The sequence below is a fragment of the Olea europaea genome, chromosome 9, assembly GCF_002742605.1.
Source record: "Olea europaea var. sylvestris chromosome 9, O_europaea_v1, whole genome shotgun sequence".
NCBI classification, from domain to species: domain Eukaryota; kingdom Viridiplantae; phylum Streptophyta; class Magnoliopsida; order Lamiales; family Oleaceae; genus Olea; species Olea europaea.
The window spans coordinates 993,753-1,005,221 of record NC_036245.1 but is presented as its reverse complement, the minus strand read 5'-3'; the positions used below and the strand labels follow the sequence as shown (position 1 = coordinate 1,005,221).

The following is an 11,469-nucleotide window of genomic DNA, read 5'->3' as shown; positions in this document are numbered from 1 at the left end:
GGAATCAACCATCAACTGACAATTCCTTACACGCCTCAACAAAATGGTGTAAGTGAAAGAAAGAATAGGACTCTAATGGAGATTGCTAGATGCTTGATGATTGAGAAGAATATTCCTAAAGAATTCTAGGCAGAAGCTGTAAGTACAACATCATATCTTCTCAATAGACTTCTAACAAAGGCGTTGAATAAGAAAACACCTTATGAAGCTTGGTATGGAATCAAGCCTGATGTTGCTCACTTGAAGGTGTTTGGAAGCATTTGTTATACTCACATTCCAGATCCTAAAAGAGATAAGCCGAGTCAAAAGGAAGAGATTGGTGTCTTGGTGGGGTACTATGGAAATGCTAAAGGTTATAAAGTATACAATCCACAAACAAACAAGGTGTATTCCAGTAGAGACATCAAGGTTGATGAGAAATCCTCATGGGATTGGGAGTCCAGAGTTCTGGTTCAGCTACAAGTTCAAAGAACACCTCCTGAAGTGGAAGAGACTGGTACAAATGAAGATGAAATAGAACCTAATGAAGTGGAGGATGATAGTAGATCTGGTTTAGAAAATCCAGTGCTAAGAACCAGACCCTTAGCTGATGTGTATGCAAGATGCAATTCAGCAATTCTGGAGCCAACAAATTTTGTTGATGCAGTAAATTCACAAGAGTGGTTGACTGCAATGAAAGAAGAACTGATGATAATCGAAAAGAATAAAACCTGGGAGTTGGTTGACAGGCCAAGGGATAAACATGTTATTGGTGTTAAATGGGTGTTTAAAACCAAGGTGAATCATGATGGCACTATCAACAAGTTCAAAGCCAGGTTGGTTGTAAAGGGGTATGCACAGCAATATGGTACAGATTATATAGATACTTTTGCTCCAGTGGCCAGGTGTGAAACTATTAGATTGTTGTTTGCAATAGCTACTCAAAGTGGTTGGAAAATTCATCAACTTGATGTGAAGTCAGCTTTCTTAAACGGTTACTTAAATGAAGAAATTTATATTCACCAACCTGATGGCTTTCTAGTGTCTGGAAATGAGGAAAAGGTGTATCTATTAAAGAAGGCATTATATGGCTTGAAGCAGGCTCCAAGAGCCTGTTATAGCAGAATAGATGAGCATTTGCGTTGCCTTGGTTTTGCCAAAAGTGTTAATGAGCAAACACTTTATATGAAGCAAGTGTAGGAAGAAACAATCATCATTTCTTTGTATGTTGATGACCTGCTAGTAACTGGTAGTAATCTGGCTTTAATCGACAAAGTGAAAGATGAAATGATGAAGGCACTTAAGATGATAAATCTAGGAGAAATGAAGTACTTTCTAGGAATGGAAGTAAATAAATCAAAATAAGGCATTTTCGTTTGCTAACAGAGATATGCCAATGAGATCTTGAAGAAGTTCTGCATGGAGAATTGCAAACCAGTTAGCACTCCACTGGTTCAAAATCTGAAATTGATGAAAGAAGATGGAAGCATAAGAATTGATGAAAAGGTGTACAGAAGTTTGGTAGGATGTTTAATGTATCTAACCATAACAAGATCAGATATCATGTATGCTACAAATCTCCTCTCCAGATTCAGACAAGAGCTAACAAATTTACATCTTCAGGCAACAAAAAGAGTACCGAAGTACATCAAAGGGACTGCAGAATTGGGAATCTAGTTTAGGAAGACAAAAAATCTAATTTTAAGAGGTTATACCGATAGTGATTGGATCGGATCTTTTGATGATATGAAGAGCACCTCTGGGTATGTATTTTATCTGGGATCAAGCATTGTGTGCTGGAATTCAATAAAGCAAAAAACTATTGCTCAATCAATAGCAGAAGCACAGTAAATAGCAGCAACAGAAGCAACAAATCAAGCACTATGGCTGAGGAAAATGCAGGAAGATCTTAAGCATAAACAAGGTGATTCAACTATCATTTATTGTGAAACCAATCAGCAGTAGCAATGGTCAAAAATCCTGTGTTTCATGAGAGAACAAAGCATATTAAGATAAGATATCATTCAATTAGGGAAGCACAAGAAAATGATGAAGTAAAGCTGATGCACTGCAATGGAGAAGTTCAATATGCAGACATATTTACTAAATCCTTATCCAAAGGGAGGTTTGAAACATTAAGGAGATGCCTTGGTGTTTCCAGCAAAAATGTCAAGGAGGAGTATTGACTTTGGTTTGTCATTTTTGCAGTCAAATTTTGTAATGTCTTTGTGTGTATTAAAATCACCCTATGTTATATCTATTTTTGTGATTATAAAGTCTATCAATGTATGATTATTCTGCCACTAAGTCAGGCTGTAGTTGGTAGGAGTGTTGGCTAATGGTATGGCTGAAAATCTCTTGTATTACACTTTAAATAGCTGCTGGTAATGGAGCTTGTGACTAATGAATTTTTACACAGCAGAAATATGTTTTTCTCTTCCTTTTTGTTCTATAAGATCCTACAAAGACAGCCTCGTGTGATTGCTGAGATAGTTGTAATTTCCTATAACGTACACTCATTTTTATTAACAACAATTATATTATTATTGCATGTCAATTTTGTGTAAGGCGTGGTTTATATACCTTCAATTTCTATGAAGATTTGACTTATGATACCGTTTGTGTAGGGAGGAGTCCTACTTGGTCCTTCAGCCTTAGGGCGCAACCATAAGTATCATCATGCTCTTTTTCCACCCAGAAGCCTTATAGTTTTGGATACCCTTGCCAACCTTGGTCTCCTCTTCTTTTTGTTTCTTGTTGGCCTTGAGCTGGATCCAAGATCTCTAAAACGTACTGGGAAAAAGGCATTAAGCATTGCCCTTTCTAGAATTAGTGTTCCATTTATTTTAGGAATCGGGATCTCATTTGTGCTTCGAGAAACTATTTCCAAAGGTGTAAGTCACGGTCCATTTCTGGTTTTTATGGGAGTGGCACTTTCTATCACTACCTTTTCTCTCTTGGCACGAATTTTGGCAGAACTTAAGCTTTTAACCACTGATGTTGGTCAAATAGTCATGTCAGCTGCAACAGTCAATGATGTGGCTGCTTGGATTCTACTTGTTCTGGCTATTGCCCTATCACACACCGACAATTATCCCCTCGTTTCATTGTAGGTCTTCTTGTGCTGGTTCGGTTTCGTAGTTATATGCGTATTTATTACCCCACCTATCTTCAAATGGATGGCACGACGCTGCCCTGAGGGTGAGCCAGTAGATGAGATATACATATGTCCTACATTGGTTGCTGTTTTGGCTGCTGGATTTGTGACTGATTCTATCAAAATTCATGCTCTCTTTGGGGCTTTTGTTCTTGGAGTTCTTGTCCCGAAGAAGGGACCCTTTGCAGGAGTTCTTGTGGAAAAGATTGAAGATCTTGTGTCTGGCCTGTTTCTTCCTCTGTATTTTGTCTCAAGTGGACTGAAGACCAATGTAGCCACCATTCAAAAAGCTCAGTCACGGGGTATTCTTGTTCTGGTCATTTACTGCTTGTTTCGAAAAGATTGGTGGTACTATTGTTATCTCGTTGCTTTACAAGATGCCTTTTAAAGAGGCAGTTAGTCTAGGTTTCCTCATGAACACTAAAGGTTTAGCGGAGCTCATTGTCCTTAACATTGGGAAAGACCGAGGTGTAAGTTCATGTTTGAGTATTTGAATAATTCAAGATTGCACTGGAACTCTCAAATCCATATTTGATCTTTTTTATTTTTTCTTTTAATTTTTCGGTTCTGAATGATCAAACATTTGCTATCATGGTTTTAATGGCTTTATTCCCGACATTTATAACAACGCCTCTTGTTATATCCATATACAAACCGGCTGAAATGGCTACATCACAATACAAGAATAGAACGATTAAGAGGAAGGACTCAAATAGTCAACTTCGAATATTGACCTGTTTCTTGAGTACAAGAAATATTCCCACATTGATTAATCTCATGGAGGCTTCACGTGGCATTGGAAAGAGAGAAGGACTTTGCGTCTATGCTATGCACCTGATGGAGCTTTCCGAAAGGTCATCTGCAATACTAATGGTTCATAAAGCAAGGAAAAATGGGATGCCATTTTGGAATAAGTGGTAAGATTCTGATCCTAACCAAATTGTTGTTGCTTTTGAGGCATTCCAGCATCTTAGCCAAATGTCTATCCAACCAACAATTGCAATCTCAGCAATGTCCAGCATGCACTAGGACATTTGTTTGAGTGCTGAGAGGAAGAGAGTAGCAATGATAATTCTCCCATTCCATAAGCATCAGAGATTTTACGGACATTTGGAAACAACACGAGCCGACTTAGCACATGTATATAGGACATGCGCCATGTTCAGTTGGCATTTTAATTGATCGGGGGCTTGGTGGTACTTCACATGTATCTACAAGTAATGTTGAGTATACTATTGTAGTTTTGTTCTTTGGAGGCCATGATGATTGCGAAGCTCTTTCGTATGGTGCACGGATGGTCGAGCACCCTGGCATCAATTTGAATGTTGCTCATGTCGGCGTGAATTGAGGAAAGATTGGAGGAATTATAGGAAATGGGATAAAAAGATTTTTTTTTTCTCTTTACACAGTAACTTGATTGTAGGAATAAGATCTGTATACACTAGAATAGGAACTCTTCTCCTACATATAAATATGTAACACCCGATTGTAAACAAATATATAAAACAACTGAGTTTTTCATCCTCTAACATGGTATCAAGCAACATCCTAGGCATTATCATACCATAAAACCATAAACCCATTTTTTTCTTACCTCTCCAGTTATGTCAGACTCTGATGCAGAACAACAAACTGGTGCATCTCAGTCTGATTCTTTCTTCACTGAACTCACAGCAAAAATGACTGAAGCCTTTACTAAGATCTAAACACCTGCCTTAACCACCGAACCTTCCGCTGCTCCGATTGGCATCAAGTTGGATGGTACCAACTTTGCCCTGTGGTCCCAAGTTGTCGAGATGTATATCTCTGACAAAGATAAATTGGGAAATATCAATGGGTCTATTCCACAACCACCCTCAACGGATCCATCCTTTCGCAAATGGTGCACAGACAACGTTATTGTCAAAGCTTGGCTGATTAACTCTATGGATTCCTCATTAATAGGGAATTTTATACGGTTTCCTACGACCAAATTGGTGTGGGACTCCATTGCTACCACTTACTTTGATGGAAGTGACACATCTTAGGTTTATGATCTGAAATGTCGTATGACAAAACTTAAACAAGCTGGAGGATCTCTTGAGAAATACTACAATGATCTCCAAGGGTTATAGCGTGAGATAGATTTCCGATGTCCTAATCCTATGGAGGGTGCAGGTGATATTAAGAAGTATAATGCTATTCTTCAAGAAGATCGGGTCTATACTTTCTTGGATGACCTTGACGACCGACTAGATAAAATTCGAAGTGATGTGTTGCAGCTTTGCCCATTCCCCACCATGGAGCAAGCCTATGCTCAAGTTCGTCGTGAATCAATTCGCCATGCTGTTATGATTTCTGGTAGTGAAGATGTTGTTCCTGATGCTGTTCTTGCCTCCAAAGGACTCAGATTGGGTCCTTCTGACCAACCTACTACCTTGCATAATGGGAAACAGAAATCTCGTGTATCATTAGAGGGCTCAAAATGCACCTATTGTGGCAATCAAAGGCATACTCGTGAAAACTGCTTTAAATTGAACGGGTATCCAGATTGGAGGAAGGAATTCCATGCTAAGAAACATCGTGATGTGGAAAATAAAGATGAACGTCCCAGTAAGGCAGCTGTGGTCACTGCAGAACCTCATTTATCCCTGACATCACAGGTTCCACCGGTCCCGAACTGTGGTTATATCTATTACAGTTCATCTAATGATGCTGATCACGGTGCGTGGCTGCTGGACTCCGACGCCACTGACCATATGACGTTCTCCTGTAAGGATTTCACACACACTTCATTATCGAGACGAACAAATATTGCCAATGCTAACGGTGATCTCTCTCTTGTTACTGGTGCTGGAACTGTGACTTTATCTGCTACTTTACAGCTGCATAATACATTACTTGTTCCATCATTATCTCATAAGCTCCTTTCTGTGAGTCAAGTAACATCTGATCTTAACTGTATGGTGCTAATGTACCCTAACTTTTGCCTTCTTCAGGACATTCTCACCAAGGAGATCATTGGGCGTGGTACTAAAAGAGGGGGACTTTATTATATGGATTATTTTAGTGTGGGTCGAGCAAATCATACGCAACATTTTCATAGAATCAAAGTAAAGGAAATTTGGCTTTGGTACTGACGATTAGGACATCCATCCTTCACATACATGAAACATTTGTTCCCAAATTTATTTACTCAGTTGACACATTTTAATTTTCAATATGAAACTTGCATATTGGCAAAAAGTCATAGGGTGTCCTATCCCTTGAGCTTGAATAAAAAGAGTACTCCTTTTGAATTGATCCATTCCGATGTGTGGGGACCATCCCCAGTTACTACTGTATCCGGGTTCAAATAGTTCGCGCTATTTGTTGATGATTGTACCCGCATGACTTTTTCGACAAAGCAACACAGATCATACTCTATTTCTCAAAAGTCGACAGGGCAAGATAATAGCTTTAATTGTCTATGTTGACGATATGATCATCACAAGAGATGATATTGAAGAAATATCACGACTTCAAAGGCGGTTGGCTAGTGAATTTGAAATGAAAAATCTAGGTGGACTCAAGTATTTTTTGGGAATAGAGGTTGCCAAATCAAACCAAGGCATCTTTCTATGCCAAAGAAAATATATTCTAGATTTATTATCTGAGGTTGGACTATTGGAGTGCAAACCAGTGGATACCCAAATTGTACAGAATCACAAGCTCAGAATATATCCGGATCAGAAACCAACTGATAAAGGAAGATACCAATGATTAGTTGGAAAATTAATTTATCTCTCTCATACCCATCCAGATATTGCATATGCCGTGAGTGTAATGAGTCAATTTATGCATTGTCCAAGTGAAGAACACATGGATGTTGTAACTTGGATACTAAAGTACTTGAAGTCCTCTCCAGGGAAAGGACTCATGTTTTCTAATAATGGCCATCTGGGAGTTGATGGTTATACAAATGCAGATTGGGCCGGGAACATCATGGACCGTAAGTCGACTTTAGGGTATTTCACATTTGTTGGTGGAAATCTTGTTACATGGAGAAGTAAGAAACAAAAAGTGGTGGCACTCTCTAGTGCAGAAGCAGAATTTTGTGGGATGGCCAAGGGTTTGTGTGAGCTTTTTTGGATGAAAAGATTGCTAGCTGAGATTGGTTTTGCTCCCAAAATCGAAATGAACCTCTTTTGTGACAATAAAGCTGCCATAGATATTTCGTACAATCCAGTTCAGCATGATCAAACGAAGCATGTAGAGGTAAATCGGCATTTCATCAAACATAACTTAGAGACTAAGACAATTCGATTTCCATTTGTCAAGTTTGAGGACCAACTAGCAGATATACTTACCAAAGCTATGTCAAACAAAGATTTCTACAACACACTGTTCAAGTTACGCATAATGGATCCATATGTATCAACTTGAGGGAGAGTGTCGGCGTGCATTGAGGAAAGATTGGAGGAACTATAGGAAATGGGATAGAAAGATTTTTTTTTGTCTTTTTACACAGTAACTTGATTGTAGGAATAAAATCTGTATATACTAGAATAGGAACTCTTCTCCTACATATAAATATGTAACACCCGGCTGTAAACAAATATATAAAACAACTGAGTTTTTCATCCTCTGATAGTTCAATTCAATACAGGCCCTAAGGTAGCTGGGGAGAGTGTCAAGCTAGATATTAAAGATCAAAATCGTCCCGAAGCTAGAGCAGAGGATGAAGAATTTCTTAGAGTGTTTAAGGAGAAAGTATCAAAGGACAATTCAATCAAATTTGAAGAGAGGATGATAAAAGATGCTCAGGAAACTATTGACGTGATTCGCTCATATAGTCGTTGCAATCTGTTTCTCGTAGGGAAATTGCTAGAGGGTCGATTGGTGGCAGCTCTTAACAGGAGAAGGGAGTGTCCAGAGTTGGGACTAGTTGAAAATTTATTAATTTTCCCTGATTTTTCGACCACAACATCAGTTCTGGTGGTACAGCATTACCGGAGCTAGCTTCCTCTAGAATCGCTGAATTCCCTTAAGGAGGATGACATGACGGAGGGCGAATACGATTCACAGTAATTATCTTTTCTATACCGATTTTCAATCGTATGTATAGATTAGTCTTCAAAGAACGAAGCTCATACATACATAAATGCACTATCTCTTGATCTTGCCTTTTCATTTCTGTTTCGTAGTTTAGTAAAATGCATAATAATATTTCAAAGATCATTTTCTGTCTGTCAAGGGTTTGAATTTGTTTCTTGAACTCTTCATTATCTCTCTCTCTCTTAAGAATGTTACGTCATATTTAACCGAAAAACTCGACAACAGCAGTTAGATAGATTTTAACTAAATCTCCTAATTTTCATTGATCTTTATCTATAACTCCAGAAATAGACAGAAGATTTCTCAAGCTGTTCATCAGGTAATTCTCCCCTCTGTTAGTCTGTTTACGCTCTATGCACTACAATGTTTGCATCTCTATTTTTATATACGTGTGTATTGCGGGTTAAAGTTATTGATGATTACATTATGAATTTGGTTTATGAGGGATTGCGATAGCTTTCATAGGTTGCCCCATTTTTTTATGTCTTCAACCTTTTGCTGAAAAGAATTTGATCTTTAGGATCTGTGACTAGTCAGTCGGTGATGAATTTCTTAGTCAACATGTACTGCAACTTAAGCGGAATTTTGTTTTAACTAAATTGTGCTCACTTTGGGCATTAGTGATTATCAAGCAAAACAACTGAGAAGTTGTCAATATCATTCCTTATTTAGTCACTACAATTTTATTTTTTTTTTTTTGGGTTTCCAGATGGTATAAAAATATTCGAGTTACTGATTTAGTGTGTGTCATGTTTTTTTTTTAACTCAATCTCACATTTCATTAATAATAAACATTACCAACTCTGCTTATAGATATGAATGAATGGAGCTTCTGGGTTCTATTGCTAGGATGCTCGATCCACTTTGGCAACCATTTCACACTTGATAATTTTTGTTTATGTTTAATCTTTTGTAATATAGTTTGAAATGAAGAATCTATATAGATTCCCACAGAGTTTAAAGAAAAGTTATATAGAATAAATAAAACTTTTAAGAATTGAGTGTTTCGTGATGTAGCATAACATGGACATAGAAGCAATCACATGGAAGGAGAAGAGAGAGAAGTAGAAACCAGATAAAAGAAAGAGAAAGAAGTAGGAGAAGAAGAGAAAGAGGAGGAGGGGCGATGGAAATGGGGAGAATGCCTGCAACACTCCAATTTTCATTTCATTTCCATCAAATCTGTACTCCATGCATAGAAGGCTGCATACTTTTATACAATACAAAGCATAAAAGGGCTTGGGCCAGCTCAATACATGACACAAGCCCAAAAATAAAATAAAAGGTTTGGATAAGCCCAAAATATAATACAAGCCCAAATAAAATACTAACTAAATAGTCCAAGCTAGATGTCCTCATCAACTCTCCCTAGGTGGGAGAAAAACTCGACGATGTCGAGGAAATAACTCATAAAAGGCTGCAATCTGTCGCCCAACTATAAGCTGGGTGGTTGGACAAACCTCTTCCGACGTCCATATACATGTGTGATAGGTGGTCTGGACAATAGAAGATCATGCTGACTCCTATAAAGCTCCAACAAGTCAAGATCAAGTTGTTGGAGTGTCTCTCTAGGGATTCATGTGCAATCAGAGTCAAGTTGTCTTACCCAACGAACAAGAAAGCGCTGAATTTCTCCATCAGCGGTCAACATAATCTGTTCATCTAAAATAGCATCAATCTTATCTTTCGGTATTGTGACAAGGGGTGTTGAAGTAGGGGTAGCAAAAGGTTCAGGTTGAAAGTCAATGGATGGGGGTAGAAAAGGTTCATCAGAGGGCTTAAAATGGCCTTTATAAGCAACTAAATCCTTAACATTGAAAGTAGAGTGGTAGCCAAAATGTGATGGAAGATCAATGACATACGCATTTGGACCAACACGCTTTAAGATTTTAAAAGGACCAGCGCTATGGGCTTGCAATTTGGAAGCAGATTCAGTTGGACGCCGTTCCAGTCTAATTCAGATCATCACATAATCCCCAATTTTAAACTGATCATGTCGTTTATGCAAATCAGCTCGAAGTTTATATGATGCATTACTTGCCTCTAGTTGTTTATTGATCTCAATGTGCAAGTCATGAAGATGTTGTACAAATGCCTCAGCTGACACAGACACATTAGCATGTGGGGGCATAGATGCTTCCTAGGTTTATAACTATGAACAACTTCAAAAGGACTCATGTCTAAAGACCGATTCACATGACTGTTATATGCAATTTGGTCTATCGGGAGGATTAAATCCCAGTTCCTCAGATTTTTCTGAACTAGACATCTTAATAGGTTACCAAGACTACGATTAACAACTTCAGTTTGACCATTGGTCTGAGATGATGCGTAGTGAAAAATTTCAACTTAGTGCCAACCATGTGCCATAAGGTTCTCCAGAAGTGGATAGTGAACCGAACATCCCTATCAGACACAATGGTCTTAGGAAGGTCATACAATTTAACAATCTCATTAAAGTACAGCCTAGCAATCTTAGATGCATCTGAAGTCTTGTTGTAAGGGATAAAGGGGCCATTTTCGAGAAATGATCCACTATAACAAAAATAGAATCATGTTTCTTTGGAGTACATCCTAATACAAAATCCATACTGAAGTCTTGCCAAGGACAACTAAGGATGGGAAAAGGTGTGTAAAAACCAGTGTTCTGTCTCTTCTGTTTAGCAAACTGACAGCTGTTACAAGCACTAACAATCTTAGCTACATTTGTCTTCAAACGAGGCCAATAAAATTGACGTTCAACCTCTTCAATTGTCTTATCATGTCCAAAATGCCCAGCCAAGCCTTCCGCATGACTTTCCCAAATTATAAAGCCTCGTACTAAAGTCTGAGGGATGCACAATTTATTGGACCTAAAAAGATAATCATCCTCTAGGCGAAAACCATTAGTAGCATTCAATTGTCCACTTTGCAACGTAAGAAAAATGTCCTTGAAATCGGTACATGACTCATAATCTTCTTTGAGTCGTTCAAAACCTATGACCTTGACACTCATATTGGTTAAAAGTGAAATGCAGCGGCTTAAAGCATCCGCCGCTTGATTTTCACTGCCCTTTTTATGCTTCAAAACAAAAAAAGTAGGCCTGCAAATACTCGATCCAACGAACATGCCTAGCATTCAACCTCTTTTGGGAATTAAAGTAACGAAGTGCCTCATGGTCCAAATAAAGAACAAAATCCTGGGGCAACAAGTAATGACGCCAATAGCGTAAAGCTTGTACAACTGCATACAACTCCTTGTCATAAGTCGAGTACCG

The 11,469-nt window shown here is 38.3% G+C and overlaps 1 pseudogene; it reads left to right on the top strand.

The window, feature by feature from the left end:
* The window catches only part of LOC111400101, a 14,207-nt pseudogene extending 5,351 nt beyond the window's left edge, over window positions 1–8,856 (top strand).
* The last annotated feature ends 2,613 nt before the right edge of the window (window positions 8,857–11,469 follow it).